Source organism: Triturus cristatus, chromosome 5_1 (assembly GCF_964204655.1).
Source record: "Triturus cristatus chromosome 5_1, aTriCri1.1, whole genome shotgun sequence".
In the NCBI taxonomy this organism is placed as follows: Eukaryota; Metazoa; Chordata; class Amphibia; order Caudata; family Salamandridae; genus Triturus; species Triturus cristatus.
Genome location: NC_140587.1, coordinates 442,457,547 through 442,478,969, shown reverse-complemented (window position 1 = coordinate 442,478,969; position 21,423 = coordinate 442,457,547). Strand labels below are relative to the sequence as shown.

At 47.1% G+C, this 21,423-nt stretch overlaps 1 long non-coding RNA gene across 1 annotated transcript in view; it reads right to left on the bottom strand.

Moving 5' to 3' along the window:
- The window catches only part of LOC146831025 (uncharacterized), a 226,232-nt gene extending 205,418 nt beyond the window's left edge, over positions 1–20,814 (bottom strand). The window contains exon 1 of the long non-coding RNA XR_014961515.1: positions 20,667–20,814. This is a non-coding gene — a long non-coding RNA (uncharacterized LOC146831025). The remainder of the gene's footprint in view (positions 1–20,666) is intronic.
- Positions 20,815–21,423: the final 609 nt, after the last annotated feature.

Sequence of the window (21,423 nt, the reverse complement as noted above, 5' to 3'; positions counted from 1 at the left end):
GCGATAGTAATACCAGCGATAGCTACAAAATGTGCGATCATCGCTGGAAAACCAGCGCTAATCACACAAAAAACAGGCGATACCTTTCTGATAGGGCAGGGTGGACTTAGCCATTATATCCACCTTCCATTGGATATAATGGCCTGAAAGCAGGCGTAGGGAAAGTAGCGATAACCAAGGTTAGCGCTACTTTTCTTATCGCTATGCTCTTTAGCGTGCAGCTTGTAAATAGGAGAAATGTCGGTTAGCGACATTTCTCCCGTTATTTTGGGGGAGGAACGCCCACTTTGCATCTCATTAGAGATGCAAAGCTGGGCGTTAAGGGAAAGGGTGCTGAGGCAAGGATTCACGCGATAGCATGACCTTGCTAATAGTGCGATACAATTGTCGCCACTTTCCGGCCGAAAACGGCCGATTTAAGCGGCGATAATTGTCTTGATGATATGCCCCGAAGTACTTAGGTGCTGCAACACAACACACAGTATGTTATTGAAAAGGATAAATACTCTGAGGTTGACTTGACTTCTCAAAGATGACAAAAGTTGTTCATTAGAGCCAGACAAAATATATGTGGTATATTGATCAGTAAAACTTTGCACACATCTATAAATTATTGGGTGATACTTCCTGCATAATAAGTATACAACCTGTCACCCAATAATTTATAGAGGTTAACATCTCTTTATTGATTATGGTTTAATGAGTACATTTTCTACAGGAATCCTTTTTGACACCTGTAGACAATGGATGTAGGTGTTAGATGGTTAACCAGAGTCCTTATCTTGCTAACAATACTTTAATGACTCGCCCAGGCATGCTTTCTAATTTTCCACAAATGCTGGCGTATTAAGTGTATTCATATATGGGGTGTATTTGGGGGGGAAAAAGCTCACAAATCTTGCTTTATGTTGGAGGCATTAAGATGGTTATTGAGCGGTGACTGTTAATTTAATCTAGAAAAAGCAGTTCATTCCCTTTTCACCTACTCTTGATTCCCTGCCTCATTTAGAGATTGGGGAACCACTTCTGATGTGATGGCAGAGTCTTTCCTGTCAGAACCCTTTGCACCAGGCCAGCTATCATACACCAGTGGGCAGATTTACAACGAATTCAACCAACCCAGCAAAACAATTGGCTGTGCTACTCAAACGGAGAGAGGGCAGAAAAGGGCCAGGTCTATACTAAGATATGGTGCATACCTACTCTGCCTCCATGCTTGGGCACTGAGTGCAGCCTAAGCACCAACACAGGCACCCTAGCGCCATGGTGCAGGGGTGCCTGAGTTATAGGCAGGATTGTTTTTGTGCAGGAAGGAATACCTTCCTGCACAAAAACAATTCACTGTGGCATTTTCCTTTTTTGTGTGTGCAGCAGAAAGCGGCACAAGTAGAAAGAGGAAATAACCAGGAGAAACAAAGATATTTCTCCTCATTATGCCTCACCTGAGAAGGCGTAACATTTTGACACATTCTTAGTTTATTAGTGTACGTAAATCTGTGAATGTACCAGAAACTATGGGTGGATGCCCATGGAACACCCAAGTTCCACCCATGGAACACCTTCCCAAGGCACAGTAACGCAAGGCAGCCTTACTTTACTCCAAATTTACTATGCGACGCAGAGCCAGGCACGGTAGGTCTGCATAGCATAGCAAAACTCAGTTAGGAGCTTGGGTTGCCCTTGATAAATCAGGCCCCAGACCTATGGCACCAGAAAGCTTGACCTCTTTAAGACACCTCTTCCAAACAATTTTTTCATGCCCACTGTCATGCATTCCATGGCAGTAGCTGGGAGGAAACAATCCTCAAACTACAGGGTTTAAACTCTGTTGTTCATGTAATCGATAGGTGTTGATTACTGACACCCATGATAACTATCTGCAGTGCCGTGGCACCAAACATGATTTGAAGTGGTGATGCGACTGCTATGCCCAAATAAATAGGAAGGCCATTTGAGATCGAGATGCCAAGCTTCTTGTTGCCAGACTCAGGAAATCATCAACACGATCTCAATTGAAGTCGAGCGCATAGACTCCCTGTCGCTCCCACGGTTGTTCTCAAAACCAATATAAGTCTATGAACAATTCCACAAAAAAATTCCAAGTACGGGTCTCTTTCATCCCACCACGCCGAGTCGCACAACATTCCAGGCACACCCAGCCCAAAAAAGTCGAACTCTGCACCTGGAACACTTCCACTGGTCCCAATCTGCAACAAACAGCGATGCTACAACAGCCCCCTAAGGTTCACCTGGCCATGATGAATACATTTTTGTTGCCTCACCAGACCTCTGGAGTGCGTTACAAGGTGATTGAAGTCTGGTTCCCATCAGCGGAGCCATCTCCTATTACTGAACACGCCACTCGACCCAACGCCAGACCCTCGTGCTGATCTGGCCCCATGACTGACTCTGACCCTGAGTTCGGCACCGGCTCCGTTAGCTCCGAGACTGGTGCCATGCCAAACGTGTCCTACACTGGAGAGGCAAGTGCCATCAGTTAATATCCCGACGTCTGGTCTAATGTCACCAATGCCGGACACGGATCTCATTGTTTTATTGGACTTCAAAAAGAATCCCCCATCTAGATCCCGGCACTGTGCCTACTCAGAACCAGATAATACCCCACATGTGCTGATGATGATATTATAACATGGACCTACAGGATGCCAGTGGTCAAGACACTTCCCCAGACATTGATGTGTACTCACCTTGCCCAACTACAGCAATAACGCACTCTGCCTCATTTTCAACAGTGATCATGAAAGCAGTGGAAGTCCTACACCTCACCTTGTCAACTGCAGAGGTCAAAACTAATGTGCTTACTGAAGTCTGCGACCCTACGCAAACAAACCAGGAACCTCTTCTGCCCTTCAATAAGGCAATAACTGATCCTCATTTATTTTCATTTATAAATCTGTTTATTGGAGTTTAACAAGGTTTACAGTACATTTTGAAGCCAGAGCAACTTACATTAGTATTTGTATCGTTGGTATTTACCCAGGCAGGTGTACATTCATTAATGAGGGGTGGGTGCATCTCCGTGTCCCATACCAACATTGGAGGCCTCTCAACAGTGGCGGTAACTATAAAGTCCCTGTTGGTATCATGCCACAGAAAGACCACCCCAATTGAAAAGTGCTAGCACTCCACCCACTCTCCCCTAGTGTGTCTCCATAAACAGTTAGCAAACCATGGAATAATGGGGCAGAACTTCAAGTGCCCGATCGAAATAAGGCAATAACTGATGTGCTAGTAGGCACCCTGGCAAAGACCGGATCATCCTTCCAGTCAGTAGGCAAAAGGCAAGGCAGCATGATCCTGCCTCCGTGGATCCAGAATTTCTACTTCAACTTCCCACACCTAAGTTTAGTACTGCATTCATCCACTAGCCCACTAAACCCAAATGCCTTGCCCACAACTCCCCCACATAGTCAAAGCGAATGGAAACATTTGCAGACTATTCACATTTTCGTCCGCCAGTCTTTCCCTGAGATCAGTGAATACATCTTGTCTCCTGGGCAGGTAAGGGCGCGCACTGTGGGACAAAGTTTTAGGGAAAACAATGGTTCTGTTGTGGCCAAAAAGGTCCAATAGAAAGTGACCCGCGGGGGACACTATGTTAGTATTTAAAAACTATAGTTAATATTTTAGGGAGCGATAAGTAATATATGCAGGACCATGCAGGTCAATTTATGACTGTTGTTTATTTTCAAAACAATAGTATTCAGGTGCTCGCAGGTAAGTGACAACAAGCGTGACGTGAAAAGTGAGGGTGATTTTAAAAACAAAAACATTGCATTGACAACAATAATGGGAACTCCTCAAGAGCTATCGACCCCCTACAACAGGAACTCCTTACACTCTGTAAACTCTTGAGGAGTTCCCCTTATTGTCGTCAATGCGATGTTTTTGTTTTTAAAATCGCCCTCACTTTTCACGTCACACTTGTTGTCACTTACCTGTGTGAGCACCTGAATACTATTGTTTTGAAAATAAACAACAGTCATAAATTGACCTGCATGTCCCTCCATACATTATACCACCCCAAGTTCACATATCGGGGTTCTTTACTACTGTGGGACAAAGTGGCAGAGGTTTTGCCAGCTGTCTTGAACACTGTCTGAGTCACTTTGCAGAGACTAATCTTAGATGGTCAATAGCTGCGAAATACACCTTCGGATCTGGCCTAGACATGACCGAGTGTCTGGGTAGGGCCATGCCAGGATGTGCTTCACAGGCTTTTATTCAGACATCTAGCAGTCCCTAATGGACATGCCATTTGATGGTTCTCGCCCGTGTGGAGCGAAGATAGACTCTGCCTTAAAACACTTTAAAGAGAGAAAGGCCACAGCTCACTCACTAGACCTAGCTTCACATGTCGCAACAGCAAGCCTCCCAATCCTTTTGTGGTAGAGAGAGGTAAGCAGGGTGCCAATGTCCAGGCCCCCTGTGACAATGTTCAATCCAACCCTCTATCCACCAGTTACGCAGCTGCCACAAAACTACTTAATGTTGCATTCTGGGGCACACGATCGCCTCATATGACGTTGAGTCATCTTTCACCTCTCTGGTTGGAGGATCATTATTTCTGACCAATAGGTGCTCCAGATCGTAGAACAAGGCTATTCCCTACCCTTCTTGTCCATCGCTTGGATATGCCAACCACACAGCAAAGGACCAGTTGTCCATACTTCAAGGAGAAGTTCAGGCTCTTTTGGCCAAGGAAACAGTAGCGACAGAGTACCCAATCGGGAATGGTTGCTACTTCTATTACATTCTGGTGCCGAAAAAGTATGAAGGCCTCCATCCCATTCTCGATCTTCAGACTCTGAGCTTCTTGCTTCTGAAGTTATCCTAGTGGCCCCGGACTGGACAAGGAGATTATGGTACCAAGAACTTATGGCCATGAGCATTTGTCCTCTGATCCATCTGCCCATTTGGGAGAATCTCCTGTACAGCAGCGAGCCAGGTGCTGCACCCAAGCTTGCACAACCTTCACCTATACTCGTGGAGATTGAGCAGCAACAGTTAAAGACTTTCGATCTGGGAGAAGTTTGTAGCATGGTGTTCCTCCCGTCATGTTCCACCCTTACATTCTTCTGCTTTGCCTTTCACTGGCCTAACAAGGCCTTGCTGTGACCACGGTTAAAGGTTATTTATCAGCCTTTCTACATTTACCAGATCGGCCTTCTCTCTTCAAATCATCTGTTGGGATGTGCATTTTAAAAGGGGTTGATCCACATGTTTTGCAGCGTGAATCTTTTCTGGATTCACATTCTGTGCATTACTACTCCATCTAGTGGTTGGGTAAAGAATAGTAGTATTTCTTTCCTTTTTTTTGTTTTTGTTGCTGTTGTTAGTAGGCATCGACATACCAACATTTGGTGTCCTCCTGTAACGTCGGCGGGCTTCATTCGGAAGCTCCCACCTTTTGGTCGCCAGCTTCAGATTATTTTTTTCCGCCATTGGGTCTGGATCGATACTGAAGGAACTCCCAAGATTGGAGAGAAGAATCAACGAAAATAAGAAAAAAACGTCAGAAGAACTGCGGTAGAACGTTTATAGACTTTCAAGACTTTAATCCGAACGAGTTCTACCAAAGGTGAAAGAACCAAATCTTCGACGACGATTGGAGAATGCGCATGCAGGGGGCTCCCTGTGCACAGTAATAGACCAGACACCGTTCAAGTTTTGCAAATATTTTCACCACAAGTACGCTCAAAAAGATCAGCATCTGGGCTGCAAACTTTGCCTCCCGCTGGATCACCGAAGCGAGGACTGTAACGCGTGCTTCGACTTCACCCCGAAGACGTTGAGGGTGATGGAAAGACAGCAAAGAGCCAACTATACCATGCAAGGCCAAGGCCCACCACCATCGCTGAGAGACCTGGGCCTCTCCAGCAAAGAGGAGGACAACGTCGCCGAAGGGCCAGAAGGCGACGAGGACAGAGACGTTACAAACGTGGAGGTCAAGAAGAAGACTTCGAAGGAGGTAAGAGAATCCTCGACCTCGAAAAAATTAGAAGTCTCGAAAGTCTGACTCTAGTCCCGCACAGGGAACCTCAGCGTCCAAGCACTCGACGACCACAGTTGCAAACTAAAACAAAAACACTCCTTAGGATTCTTGGATAAGGACTCCGTAACGGCAAAGACCCTCGAAAAACCAAAGACGTCAAAAAACAGTCAAGAGAAGGACGCCTCGGCGTTGAAAAAAGAGGGGTCCAAACAAGCTTCGACAACTGGGGCGGCGTTGACGAGCACAAAGCGAAAAGCAGAAGGTCTCAATGCCGAAATACACGGAGCCGAGATGGAGAAGAAAAGGAAAAGGCTCTAAACCAAAATGGCAACTATTTGACAACATAAAGATTCTGATGAAAGCTTGAAACAATTCAAGATACCGCAGAAAACAACAACAAAAGTGGAGAAGGTCTTCGAGGAACTAATGCCTCCAACAACACCGGAGCTGCTTGACGAAAAAGAGGAAGAAGAATTCTTCTTCGGAGAAGAGGTCGAAGATGAGGAACAAACGTATGAGGGATCGGCGATCTCAGACACTACAATGGCAAGATCTCGACGCCGAATCACAGGAGGAGGCTGTGGAAACATATCCCTTGAGGCCATCACCGCCAGATGACATTTGGCATGTATAATCAGGTAATTAAAAAAGCTGCTGAAACATATGGGGTTCAGCTGGAGGAAGAAAAACCCCAATCATGTTTTCTACTGGAGACTTTGATGCCAACACAATCAAGAAATCAATTTCTTCCAATGCTGCCAAGTGTATTGGACCAGGGAAAGGAGGCCTTCAAGGAGCCTGCAACATGCAAGGCTATCACACCAAGAGCAGAAAAGAAGTGCAAGCACTCCTCTAAAGACCCTATATACATCAGAGGGTCTGTACCAGCTGACTATTATTACTTCCACAGTAAGGTAAAGAGCAAATATACCACCAACAGTGGGTCCACCTCCAGACAAGGAAAGCGAAAGGAAGGACCCTGTATGGAGGAAAGTAGAAAGAAGTGCAGCAAACCAATGGCGCATAGCTAATTCTAATGCATTGCTAAACAGACATGCTTATCAACATTGGGAGGAGGTAGGAGAACTGTTAAAGAGCCTACCTGAGTAATTCCAAAGAAGAGCAAGCCACTTGGTGGAAGAGGGTAAAAACATTGGAAACACGTGTTTGAAATCAGCCCTAGATGCCGCAGAGACATCAAGCAGACAAATGATGATTGGCATCACAGAAAGGAGGCATGCATGGTTGAGAATCTCAGGCTTCAAACCAGAAGTGCAAAGTAATATTAACTCACCGTTCAATGGCGAACAACTGTTTGGAAAGGTCATTGACGACAAACTCAATCAATTAAAGAAGGACGACTAGACAGCTAGGTCCATGGGTGCTCTACAATTCAGAGGCATTCGTAGAGGCACCCCTTCAAGGAGACTAGCAGGTAGAAGTACACACCAACCTACTACCTCACATCAAATGTACCAGCAAACATACCAAGGAGCTAGCCAGGAACAGCAGCAAGGACAGCAGCAGAACTGGCAATATCAACAAGGAAGAAAATCCTTTCTAGAGTGCCCAGGTGGCAGAGGACAGCCACAAGGCGGCGGACAACAGACCACTACTAAGTGACTGCATTCAAAAACTTGCACACTCACAAAGAACAACAGTGAGTGTACACACAGAAAATCAACCTATACTGAGACAACACCCTGTAAGTTCACAGTTCCTCCAGCACACTACACCAGTAGGGGTCAGACTGACATTTCTCCAGCAAAGATGGAAGGACATAACATCAGACAAATGGATCTTAAACATACTACAGTACGGTCCAAACAGGAGACCAGAACAAAATATACATTCAAAAACAGAATTATCTCAGCTACTCAAAGAGGTGCAGGAACTTCAGGGGAAACATGCAATAGAGCACGTACCACACAAGGAAAAAAAACAACAGAGTATATTCTACATACTTCCTGATCCCAAATATAGATGGAACATTCCGCCCAATATTAGACCTAAGGTTTCTAAACAAATTTATTAAAAAAACAAAGATTCAAAATGACTACACTGCAAGAAGTGATACCTCAGTTGCAAAAAGGAGATTACATGGCTACCATAGACTTAAAGGATGCATACTTACACATCCCTATGAACAAAAACACAAGAGTCTGTTAAGATTTATGGTCAACAAAAGACACTACCTATTTAAAGTACTGGATTTCGGTCTAAAATCAGCACCAAGAGTGTTTACAAAGTGCCTAGCAGCAGTAGCAGCACATCTCAGAAGGCAGGGGATTCATATTTACCCCTACATGGACAACATGTTAGTAAGAGCAAGCTCCTAGAGTCTATGCAAACAGCATATACAGCAGGTGATAGAGACACTAGTTCAACTGGGTTCCTCCATACATTGGGAATAATCATCACCAGCGCCAGAACTCATGAAGGTGTTTTGAGGCGCAGAAATAAATACAGTGTTAAGGAAAGCGTTCCCAAGCGAAAAGAGGAGATTAGCCTTATTGAAGGAGACTCATCTATACCAGAAGGGGCAACATCTGACAGTGAGATCAGTGGGGAAATTACTGGGAATTATTGCCTCATGCATTCATTTAATTCCCAACATTCGATTACACGGGAGACCATTTCAAGAATGGCTCCAGACACAATGGTCGCAGGCAACAGGGAGTTGGGAGAATGTAGTGGTTGTCTCGCAGACAGTTCATCAGGAGATGGCATGGTGGAGCAAAACAAACATAGCACAGGGCAGACTTTTCACACAGCCAACTCCGACAGTGACCATAACAACAGATGCGCCCCAAAAGGGATGGGGAGCACACATGTACAACCTCAAAGTGAGGGGATTGTGGACACAGCAGGAATCAGTGAAACACATCACTATCTTGGAATTGAAAAGAACATTCTTAGCCTTAAAAGCCTTTCAGAAAGAGCTCTACAGGGAAAAGGTGTTGATACAAACAGACAACACAACCACCATGTTTTGCATAAACAAGTAAGGAGGAACTCAAGTCTGTAGCACTCTCAACACTAGCTCAAGAGATTTGGAGATGGGCAATCCCAAACAAAATAGACATGATAGCAATACACCTACCAGGAAAGGACAATGTAGAAGCAGACAGACTGTGCAGACAAACGTCATCATCCCACGAATGGGAACTAAATCGAGCAGAACTCCAAAAGATTTTCAGCAAGCTGGGGACGCCACAAATAAATCTATTTGCAACACTCCACAATGCCAAAACTTCTCATCCAGGCGACCCTACAATCAGTCCCTAGGGAATGCGCTATGGATAGACTGGTCAGGGATATTTGCTTACGCTTTTTCCCAAATACCATTACTGAACAGGGTGATCAACAAATGCAAGATCAGCCAAATGACAATGATTCTCATTGCAACACAGTGGGCCAGACAAACTTGGTTCTCAGAAATAATGGAGATGCCTCAAGGGAAAATGCAGATTTGCTAACAATGCAAAACGGAAAAGTACTTCACCCAGAACCAGAGAGCTTAGGCCTAGCAGCATCGCTCCTGAGGACTTAGAATTTGCATATTTCAAACTACCAGAAAGCAAATTGGCTGTTCTAAGAGAAGCTAGAAAACCAACAACAAGGAAATGTTATACAGCAAAATGGAAGAGATATACACAATGGTGCCTTAAAAAACGTCTTTCAAAGAAAACTGCAAAGGAGAGAACAGTGCTTAAGTACTTGACACATTTACTAGAAAGTAAATTATGCTACACATCATTGAAAGTGCACAAGTGGCAATTGTAGCGTATACCAGAGGAGAAACAGGGTAAAGTTTCTTCACTTCTCATGTGGTCAAAAGGTTCCTAAAAGGATCAAAAAGAATGACACCACCAAAAATGGTGCCAGTACCCACATGGAACCTGAACATAGTTCTAGCACAAAGGATGAAATCATCATTCGAACCACTGCACAAAGCAACGCCACACATGCTCACACTAAAGACTGCCTTTTTAGTGGCAATAACATCCTTACGTAGAGTTAGTTAACTACAGGTGCTAACACTACAGGAACCTTACTTTCAAATACATAATAATAGGATTGTCATTAGGACAGATCCTCAATTTATACTAAAAGTGGTATCAAGATTCCACATAAATCAGAGTAAACAAATACCAAATTTCTTTCAAAAACCAAAGACCAAAGCAGGAAGAGCTTTGCATACACTTGACTCTAGAAGGGCGGTCATGTATTACATTGAAGAACCAAGAATTCAGGAAAACAAAACAGTTCTTTGTATCCTTTGCAAATAGTTTTTGGGGAAGACCAGTGACCAAAAACACCATTGCAAGATGAATAACCCAAGCCATACAGTTATGCCACAAGCAGGCAGGGCAGGCCTTACAGGTGCCCCGCAGTAACACTCAACAAGAAAGAAAGGAACAACTATTGCTTTTCTAGCTAATACTCCGATTCAAGACATCTGCATGGCTGCAACATGGTCTTCTGTGCACACTTTCACAAAACATTACTGTGTGGACATTCAAATGAATAAAGAAGCACAAGTAGGACAAAAGGTCTTAGGACATCTATTCACAAACCAAAGCTCATCTTCCACCCAGCCACCACAAGACTAGCAAACCGCTACAAAGTCTATGCACAGCATGTGAATCCAGAAAAGATTCACGCTGCAAAGCGAATAGTTTCTTACCTGTCGGTGTAGTTTTGCAGCTTGAAGAATTTTTTGGCTTCACTAGCGAACCCACCCTCCTCTGCCAGGAAAGATGAGAGGAGGAGGAGAGAGAAAAAAAAGAATCCGAAGATGGTGACCAAAGGTGGGAGCTTCCAGAGGAAAGCCCGTCAACGTCAAAGGAGGATACCAAAGGCTGGTATGTCGACGCCTACCAACAAGAAAAAAAAGTAAAGAAAGAAATACTATTATTCCGGGCCTAACCACTAGATGGCGGAATAATGCACAGCATGTGAATCCAGAAAATTCTTCAAGCTGCAAAACTACACCGACAAGTAAAAAACTATTAGTTCCCACCAACTCCATTTCTGATGCCACAGATGGACCTTCATTTGGTTCTCACCTATCTACTGCACACTCCTTTCAGTCCCATGTACAGTTCTTCCCTTTGCCTGGTAACCTTCAAGACAGTTCTCCTCATCCCTATAACATCAGCCAAGCTAGTGAGTTACCTGCAGGTATTGTCTGCAGTGCCACAGTACACTTCATGCTGTAAACCGTACAGTTCTTTGTTTGCAGACAAACTGGTCCTCAAGACAAAAGCAGCATTCCTGCCCACGGTAGTCGCACCCTTTCGAATGGGGCAATCCAGCACCTTGCTTGCTTTCTATGTACCGCCTCATTCCTCTAAGGAGGAAGAACGGGTCCACCCTCTCGACCCAATAAGAGCCCTAAGGTTATACATTGATTTTTCACAGAAATAATGACCAACTTTTCAACAAAGGTGAGAAAGGAAAAGCGGTGCGGAAGTGAACCATCTCCTGATGGATTGTGCTCTGCATCACAATCTGCTATGGGCTGGCCAAAAAGCAACCTCCTTGAAGGTTTGCATGCTAATTCCACCATAGCAAAGGCTGTTACTATTGCGCTGGCAGGCGGTGGACCAGTCTTGGACATCTGCCATGCTGCTGCATGGGCGTTCCTCCATATGTTCACAAAGCATTACTGCCTAGATAGCCAAATCCGGAAGGATTGTCATTTTGACTGATTTCCGTGTCAGAGACATTCCACTCCACCTGGGGGGATGTTCTGCTTTGGCGTCTATTCACAAGGTGATGAATCAGCAGTTAGAAGTCGTATCAGAAGAACAAGAGACTTACCTCACCTATCCACCCTCTTTCCGTCTTCTGGAGTGGATTCATACTGTCTATTAAGATGGTTCAGTCTATTGAAAACATCTGCACACTGTCACATGTTAATTTCTATGGGCTCCACGTCTGTCAGTGCGGTCAGTGTTCAGAAAGAAACCGACATCAGTATGCGGAGAAAGTGCATATATAGGGACCCCAATGCCATATACGAGGAGGGCGGAGCCGTCATGCAGCTACACTATGCCATCTACCGATGCACAGGAGAATTACTACAAAAGTTTCTGAATCCAATCTGACACCTGAGGATATGCACAAGGTGAAGAATCTACAGTTAGATACTTGCATCAGAGTATGGTAATTCAGCCTTATGTGACTTCTTTCTTTTCCTACCATATGTCAGATAAATATTAAAAGTGCCACTTGGCAGGTATCATATTAAAGACAGCACGCCAAATTGGGTTCAGCAATGGACAACTAATAATTGTAGACTGTGGGCTTTCGCGAGAAACTCAGTTGCACATTGTTTGTGTTTGCCCAAACCTGCTTAATACATGTTATATTAGTTTAAAATGCCCCTTACTTATTGCAGGGGTGAGATCCGCTCGCCAGGCTCTTATTCTATGTTTATCTGGTGCTTCAATCTTTCAATCTTATTATCTTGCCTGTTGATAATGTTTTTGACTATTGCAGAAAGAATGCTTGCATTAGAAGTTTACACACTGTTATTGCTTCTGGTTTTTGTTTTTATAACATTGAGTGATTATTGTCTTACTATGTGACTTTAACTTCTTTCCCAATTAGGTGTACTCACTTGGCACTCTCTGGGCTACACCCTGAACAAATTGTATATCTGATAGAGACTTCTAGCTTCAGATTCCTTACCTTTGAATTTTCCAGGCGTCAGGCTGGATGTGGAAAATTTTGGTGAGCAATACCCCTTGCGCGCGCCGTCGGGTGGCTCCATTTGGCTACGTGTGACGTTGGCATTGGTTATGATGTCGCAGTCACCTATATAGGCGCCCCCAGCTGCACGGACGTCAGATCTTTTCTTTCCGTGCCAGTTAAGTGCTGATATGGCAAGAACTACCCTTCTGTCACTTTTTGATTGGCCTTTATCCGACTTTTTGTTGACTTCAGGATTTTTCCAGTTTAGTGTGCGAGGATGTCTTCGAGGAAGACTGGGTTCAAACCATGCTGTACCTGTCACCGCATGATGTCAATTACCACCCACACCTTGTCTGTCTCTGGTGTCTCGAGCCCGACCACGACTAGATGTTGTGCTCGGACTGTCGGGCTATGGCTCTCAAAGCCTTACGGAAGTGGGCTAGAAAGCTCCTTGCTGCCTGGCAGTCGACACCATCTCGCGAAACTCCACTGAGGTCCCAGTCCTGATTGTAGAAGAGGTCGTCACAAGACCGCTCCAGGAGCCCCAAGTCCTCTTCGTCCCACTCGAGGTCTTCGGGGCACTCGGGGAAGAGGCACAAGAAAAAGAAGTCCAAGGGGACTTCATCTTTGCCTCGACTGTCATCGCCAACAAACAAGGTAAGGAACACTAACGCTCTAGGCACGGTTCTGCAGAGCCTGAGCCAGAGTCGACTTTGTGCCTCCCTCCCTTTCTGGGAGCCGATGAGACCCCGCTCAAATTAAATAATTTTACGAGGCCATGCGTCATGTTTTTGAGCGGGCCGACCCCTCTGGTGAGCCTATGGGCCACGCGGGGTCGAAAGGGGCCCCATTGGATTGGACGCCATTGGCTTGGGCCACGGCTACGGTGGAGCCTCAGAGATCCAATCCAGGACGACGGCGTTCGTGCAATTGTGACACCCCCACCCCTGATGTTGGACCTGAAACCGGTGTCGCCAGTCCCCACCAGCGGTACCAGCCCCATCCTTATCCCCAACCACACGGAGCCGTAACGGTGTCGCTCGATGCTGATTCTGATGTTCATTGAACCCAGAGGTTCTATGTTGTCGTCTGAACACTTTTGAAGATGTTTAGGCTCCAGAGAGGGATAGAAGGGGTCAATGGACCCTTTGGAACACCAGGATTCTTGGCGTACCGGAGCGGGCGGAGGGACATGCCGCAGACATGTTCGTCGAGGACCTCATTCTCAAGCAGCTGCAACCATGAGGCCTGTCCAATTGTTTTTCCATAGAACGAGCCCATCGTGTGCCTGCCGCCCAAAGCCCAGGGCGCCACCGCGGCCGCTCTTGGCCTGGGTGTTTACCTTTCGTGACCGCGATGTTATATTACAAACTGCGAGAGCTGCCCCCCCGCTGACCTTTGAGAACAGCAAGATAGCCTTCTTCTCCCACTTTACCCTGAGAGTACAGAAGCAGCGCCGCAGCTTCCTGGAGGTAAAACACGCTCTCAGGGACCAGGAGATAAAGTATGCAATGTTATTTCCCGCCAAACTCAGAGTTGAATCTAACGGTAAATCCTGGTTTTTCACGAGGCCGGAGGAGGCATGGGACTTGCTTCAGGGGTGGCACACTGTTGGACAGAAGGCGCGCAAGGTCCCTTCCACAGCTGATGGGGTGGGAGACTGGCGAAACCAAAGGCGTTCCCCTCCACACTCTGACTCTGACTCTCAGTCCCATACGGGAGGGTGCTGAAACAGTGTATTGAGTTCGATTGGTTTGCCAATTCCTGGGTGAATGGGGCACACATGGGCGCTCTTATGGTAGGCCGCTAGCTGTGCTTTACACTTTAACCCTAACTAATGCTTTTCTTGCAGTTGGGAGGCCCATAATGTCCGGGCGACTGCTAAAGATGGGGTCACAGGTTCCTATGTGCAGGACATGATGGTTCACGGATCCCAGTTCCTAAATGGGGGCAGTGGGGCCGGAGAGGACCTGGTGTTATATTTACAATTGTTACAGGGATGGAGTTGCTAAAGTTCCCTGAAGTTGTGTTAGGGTGGGCGACAGGCACTCTGCATGTTGGGGGTGGCGGGCGGTTTCTGTCCCGCTGAGCAGGGAGGCAGGGAGGGGGTGGGAGTTAAACGGGAGTTGGGGGGGGATGGGGTGGACAGGTTGGGGGGTTTCTTGGTTCTGTTGGGGCATTTTTTGGTTTTGTGCATCGGACAGTGGTAATCATTTGATTGCACATATCTTATGTGGCATTGGTACTGTGGACGGTGGTATTCTGTATCAGGACAAGTTCAGGGCAACTGATCGTCTCAGCTTGATTCTAGATAATAGGTGGGTGGGTACATGTGAGGTCGACCGATTTCTTTGGTTGGTGGTACGTTGGTTGAGTTCTGATGGCACCTGGTCAGGGACTTAGATCGTCCACCTGGAATGTGAATGGCCTGGGGGACAAAATTAAAAGGGGTATAGTCCTGCAATATATTTACCGTCATGAACTTGATATAGTGCTGCTACAGGAGACTCACTTGATAGGAAATACTTGTATGGCACTGAATAGGAAGGGCTACTGTATGATTGTACACTCTGGGTTTACTACGGGCTCCAGAGGGGTGGGGATACTCCTGCGTAAGGGTTGTCCATACATGGTACAAAACACCTGGACTGACATGCTAGGCAGGTATGCAGCGGCCACAGGGTTGTGGGAGGGTAGAGTAGTCATTGTGGTTTCTGTGTATGCCCCTCCTGGACTGCAACGCCCAACCTTTCAAAATATAGGGGCTTTGGTATTGGCCCTGCCAGTGGGATCCTTGATACTGGGGGGGACTTTAATTTGACTATGGACGGCCTTCGAGACCGACTTTCGCCTAGACCTGATCCATTGCGGGGATCCCAACTTCAGGGATTTGCTGACGCTCTTGCTGTTTTGTAGCGACAATATGTGTTGTATTTTATCAACAAACAGGGAGTAACAGAACACACTGGCGGACTCCCTGAGCAGGGCCAATGATAACTGCCACAAGTGGGAACTTGACCAAAGGCAACTGGGCAGGATCTTCTCAGAGTGGGGCAATATGGTGTTGGATCGCTTTGCGACATCAACAAATGCAAAATACTGGTTCTACGCAAATCGAATTTCCACTCCCGGGGTAATGGGAGAATGCTCCGTCAATGCACTGGTCAGGGATCTAATCGTATGATTTTTCCCCCCATTCCACTGATTTCCAGTGTCCTCACCAAGATGAAGGTGGAACACTGTCGCCTAATATTTATCGCTCCCAAGAGGCACAGGCAACACTGGTTTTCTGAGCTTCTCCTCCTCTCAGAGACCAAACCCATTTGTCTCTTACCAACTACGTCTAAAACGATCAGATTAGTCACCTCGATCAGCTTCTCTTTATTTACACACATGGATCCTGAGTTTGATGAATTTAGGAATGTAAACCTCTCACAGGAGTGCAAAGATATCCTCTTTGACTACCTCTACCTCTGTCTTTCTACCCAGCAGGGGTGCAACTAGAGCCCAATTTGTTTTTGGGGGGGTGCTAATACTTCCGGCAATGTGGAGACAAATTTCAGGGGAGAGGGGCTAAAACTTCAAGCAATATAGAGATAAATTTCGGGGTGCGGGGGGCTAATACTTCCAGCAATGTGTTCTTGCATAATATAACTGGTGCTCATGCAAAGTGCCTCAATACCTTTGGGTGGAGTTCGAGCTAGATAAAATGACAAAAAAACAAAAGCCTAAGGTTACTTTTCAGGAAATGCATTCTCACACTGTGGTAGCAAAAGTAAATAGCAACTTTAAGGAATAGGCAGAGTGAAGATGCAGGGGCTCTAGGAACGGGTGAAAAAACAACAAACCTCGTTATTGAGTAAATGGTCTTTTAAAGACCTGTGAAATACTCTGGTAACTCTCTGATAAGAAGTCAGACCAGCCAGCTCACAGCAGCTCAAGAACTGTGTGTCTGGGAAGCTTTCTCAGCCAGGGCTGACACACACTATTGTGGGGGGAGGATGGGGGTGTGAAGGGGGTGAAGTCCTTTGAGCCCTATGGGCGTTAAACACCTGTTAAAAATGCTTTTTGAGGTCCCACACAAGGCATATTTCAGCTGCTTTTGTCTGACTGTGTGAAATATTAACATATAATGTGATATTGTTTGGCATTGTATGGGCTTGAATTAGCTGGAAATGGATAATTAAATTCAAGTTAGTTCCATACAGGGGCTCCCAAAATATCTGCTACAAGCGGCCCCCCAAAATCCTCAATATGAGACAGCCCTCACAGCAGGGTAAATGCGCCCTTATGACCCAGTGGTGGAATCACCCTCTCAAATACGATGGTCACCACTGACGTCAACAAAATCTCTCTACAAAACATTTGTGCTTCACTGCGTAGAGTCTGCTTGTTAACAGTGGGCAGACAGTTCCCTTTCCATTGTACTTGGCAGCGGTGTGCTGCTTTCGTTGTATTAATCCTAATTATTGTCCATTCGCCACCAGCACAATAATTTAGAAGAGAGGCACCGTAGACTTAAACAGTTCCTTAATTAAAGGAAACTGTTGGGACATAAAGTCGACGTTGAACCCCAAGAGCATCAGGCCATCTTCCACATGCAAGTAGAAGAAGCTGTGCATCAAGTTTGCCAAGCGGTCAGGTGATTCACTAAAGGACCCAAAAGAGAAGTGCGAGGCCCTGTTTTGTATTTAATTAAGTTCAACTTTTGGCTCTTAGCAGTTCTTGCTGCATATAGACAAAGTTCTTTCCCTACTTCTTTCTTCATTCTCCCACTATGAAGGAATTTATGGAGGTTTGTAAGGTTTCTTCTCCAAATATGTTGCATTCTCCAAGGGATCTAACAAATAGCTATTTGCACGAATACATTCCAACTCAAGGCCCCTGCATATAGCTGCCGTTCACCGTTTGTGCTGCATAGCGACTACTTCAGTACCAAATTGTGTGATGCAGCCCCTGTGTTTTATTAAACCATATATCACATTTCACAAACAAAGCAATGATATACATGACCCCTACCTTCCTCCTCAAGGTTATTTCTAATTCGTGCCAATCAGAATATGTCGTCCCCTAAAAGCCCTTTCCATATATTTCCTTGCCAGATGAAAATCATCTCACCCACAAGGGGAGAGTTCTTAAAGCAGTGCCTAGTCAACTAAAGACTTGAGGTAGTCTACTCAGCTATGCTCGTCTCCATAACATGACTAAAATGCTGTAGAACTCCCCAACCATCGGGGAGAAACGGCAGAGCTGTGGCCAAGGGGCAGGGCTTCACGCAGTACATACAACGCCAACAGATCAGAAGGTCACAACCTATAACCGCTGAGACACACAACAGGCCTCCCATCCAAGTACTAACCGTGCCCAACCCTGCTCAACTTACACACAGTGCCCTGTAATCACCACAAGACTAGCCACCGCATATGAGAGCGATGCCGAGGGAGAACAAACGTGCGCCCAACGCTAAAGATGACCGTCCAGTACGGCGCGAGTCCCACCGGTCAGACGGACACCTGGCACGATCTAAGAGAAAATGGAAAGGGTAAAACAGTTTTTTTTTTGTTTTTTTTTAAAGAAAACCATGGTTCTTAGGCCTGCATTGCATTCCCCGTGCACCCGCGACTCGGGGAAAATCACTGAGAACAGCAGCATGACCGACAACGGACAATTACCACTGTTGAAATGAATCTGTCCTACATGTGTGACTCGTCACCTTCTTCCTTTCAAAGATCAAACCGACCTAAATTACAAAGTCTTGCCCCATTAGGCTTTCCACCCACTCACTATTTGATATGGCTAAATTATTCATGTCCGACTTGTTTAATTAGAGTAATCAAAGGTGTGCACCTTTTATTCAACGTAGACGCTAACCTGAAAATTCGTACTGAAAAGTATTAAGAAGTTCAGGCTAGTCAAGTCACATAACTATACGTACAATCCGTGTACATGGTGCATTTACGTGGGCAGTGGGTAATCTCAATAACTGGTATGGACCAGGCCTCTTGTACCTACGTTGGGCGTCCCTGCAATGGTGGGCTGGAAAACAACTTGATGCATCTCATAGAATGATTCCAGCCCTGGCGGCATTAATCCTCCAAATCATTGAGTGAGTACTATACTAATCACAGTGACGGAAGACGGTCAAAACTACATCACCCAGAATGCACTGGTTTGCCACGCACTGTTCCCGAATGGAACACAGTCTATCACTATGACATGGAGTAAGGTGGCCACCCTGAAGATGGCCGGGCGAAGGCAGTCTGTCCGTGCACGAGGCACTGCGGGCCATGAATGACCTGCTGCAGTCCGTGAGATAAGGGGTGGAGGAAACAGGACAACCCCCGAAGCCTCAGACCGGTCCCGGCCCTCCGCGCAAAAAGGGGAAGCTCAAAAACTAAAACCTTAGTCAAATGGATTACCACTGCCCACCCTATTATGAAGAAACCGGTCCAAGGCAACATGAGGAATTGAACTCTAACCTTGAGGGTAAGAGTCGGATCTTAAACCTTAGGCCACAGTGACTCTCGTGCGCGTAGACTCAAGGAGCGCGTGCGTCTGACCAGGCCTATAGCCACCCGGCCCCGAGTCCTGCCCCCCCAGCATGCCTAGGAACAGGGGAACTTCTCTCCTGGGCCTCACACCCGAGTCCGACAGTGGGTGGTCGATGCATCAAGAGGGGTCATGCACCAGTAATGCACACTATCCCTTTTGTGAGAGAATGAGGAATCTCCATTGATCTCGATCATCAAAGCCACGTAATCGAAAGCACCCCAAGACACAGCCTCGTCCAGAAACATCAGAGGCACACAAAAGGGTACAAAGTACGACCAGGTGCGCAGCCCCCACGATGTCAACAAACACTCTCAACAACCACCAATGACTCCAGTGCACCGTGAGGGCCGAGGGGCCTCCCAATGCGGGCTCACCTCAACCACCACTGTCGCATCACCGTCGGAGCTCAGCCAGCGCCCCCCACTCTGCACTGCTGCCGAAGACCATCAAAGCGCCCCCAAAACACTCAAATAGCATTAAGCCCGTCTCCGTGTAATCCAGCTAATCAGTGCCCGACCAGATACCCGGTCGGGAGAACAAGTACTCACTTCCCCGCGCAGATGCGGGAAAGGGGGGGGGGGGGCGCGTGCAGGATGAGCGAAACTTGCTCCCCATACTACGGCGGACCGTGCAAGCCTAAGCGGCGGTCGAATGGGAAGTTGGAACCCCCCCTGCCGTGCCCCCCATTCCAAACCCTCGCCACAACTCCACCCGCAGGAACTTTTAACGAGGCGAAGGTCCCACCCGGGCACGGCCTGCGTGGTGGGACCCGGGGGAGGGGGCAGGGGGGTATGGGTGCCGCTCACCTCGCTTACGACTTCGGCCGACCGTGCCCCACCATGGCTGAATAATAACCCGACAGCACGACCCAAACAGCGTCAAGCCAGCATAAAAGAGGCGCGAAAGTTAATTTACATCTCTGTGTTCCAACAGAGTATGTCTCACTGTTAACTGTGCAAGGAAACGCATGAAGCCTCCCCGAGGAACTGAGCACGCATCCCAACACTCCCGAGCCCTTGAACATGTGGACATCACGGGGTGCAGGTCAGGAGCTTCGCCTCCCGAGCCCCGATACCCTACGCTCACCTCCAATACGCGATACACACGACCCTCGGCTCGGCCTGTCCACCCCGGATGTCCACCGCGTGAAGTCTTACGCCGACACGACCAAACGGACGCAAGGCGAACGAGCGGACAAGAGGGCGAGGAGGGGGCGGAGACAGAATATGTACCCCCCGGCTCCTCCCCGCCGGAAGCAGCTATCTGCTGGGGTCTCCCTTGGTCCATCCCAGGGACACGAGCTCCCACCCCTGTGCCTTCCTGTGGCACTAAGGCGGCCGCCCTCAAAGGGGCGGGCCGCTGCGCAACCCCCCCCCCCCCCGGGCAGCCTTACATTGTACTTGGCAGCGGTGTGCTGCTTTCGTTGTATTAATCCTGCTGCATATCAGACGTGTGAGTCGTGACAGCCACACATTCCGTACCCATCCGTTCAACGTCGTGGCAGAGCTTTGGGACTTCACACGCACGTGAATCTTGTCACCGCGGTCCTTGCTCTTGGCCGTGTTTACATCCTTCTCAGCGGACACGTTGCTCTTACTTATGCTCACCTGATTGGACAGCTGGTCCCGCCAAACCCCTCCCCTTGGGAGGGCCATGCTTGCTTTAAAACCAAGACAGAAAAGAAACAGAGGCGTGGAAGGAGGCGTTGTAGAAGACAGTTATTGCTGTTGTCAGAGGAGTTGGTGTTACGTCTGCTACCGGGAGCAGGCAGCCCGCTATACCCGCAGCCTGTCACAGGGGACCGGGTGTTCCGCGCTCCTCTAGGACAAAGCGGAGCGCGGGAAAAGGCGCCGCTCAAGGCAAGCCTGCAGGCGCCCAGGAATAGTAATGAGCCTTTCTGCCGTGCTTCCTGGATCCCCGTCCTATCCGGCTGCATCACTACGGCTGGTGTTAGTTAAGTGGCCATACCCATGTCAATGCTGGCTGTGTATTGGTTCCCTGCATGGGGAAAGTCTTGCTGGGGTGCCGCAGATTCTACTATGAATCTCACTGCTCAGAAAACAAGCATTTGCAATGCAATAGGTCTTGCATTTACGAGTGTTTGAGCTATTGGCATTGTAAATGACAATGCCTTTTATGTATGTGTTGGT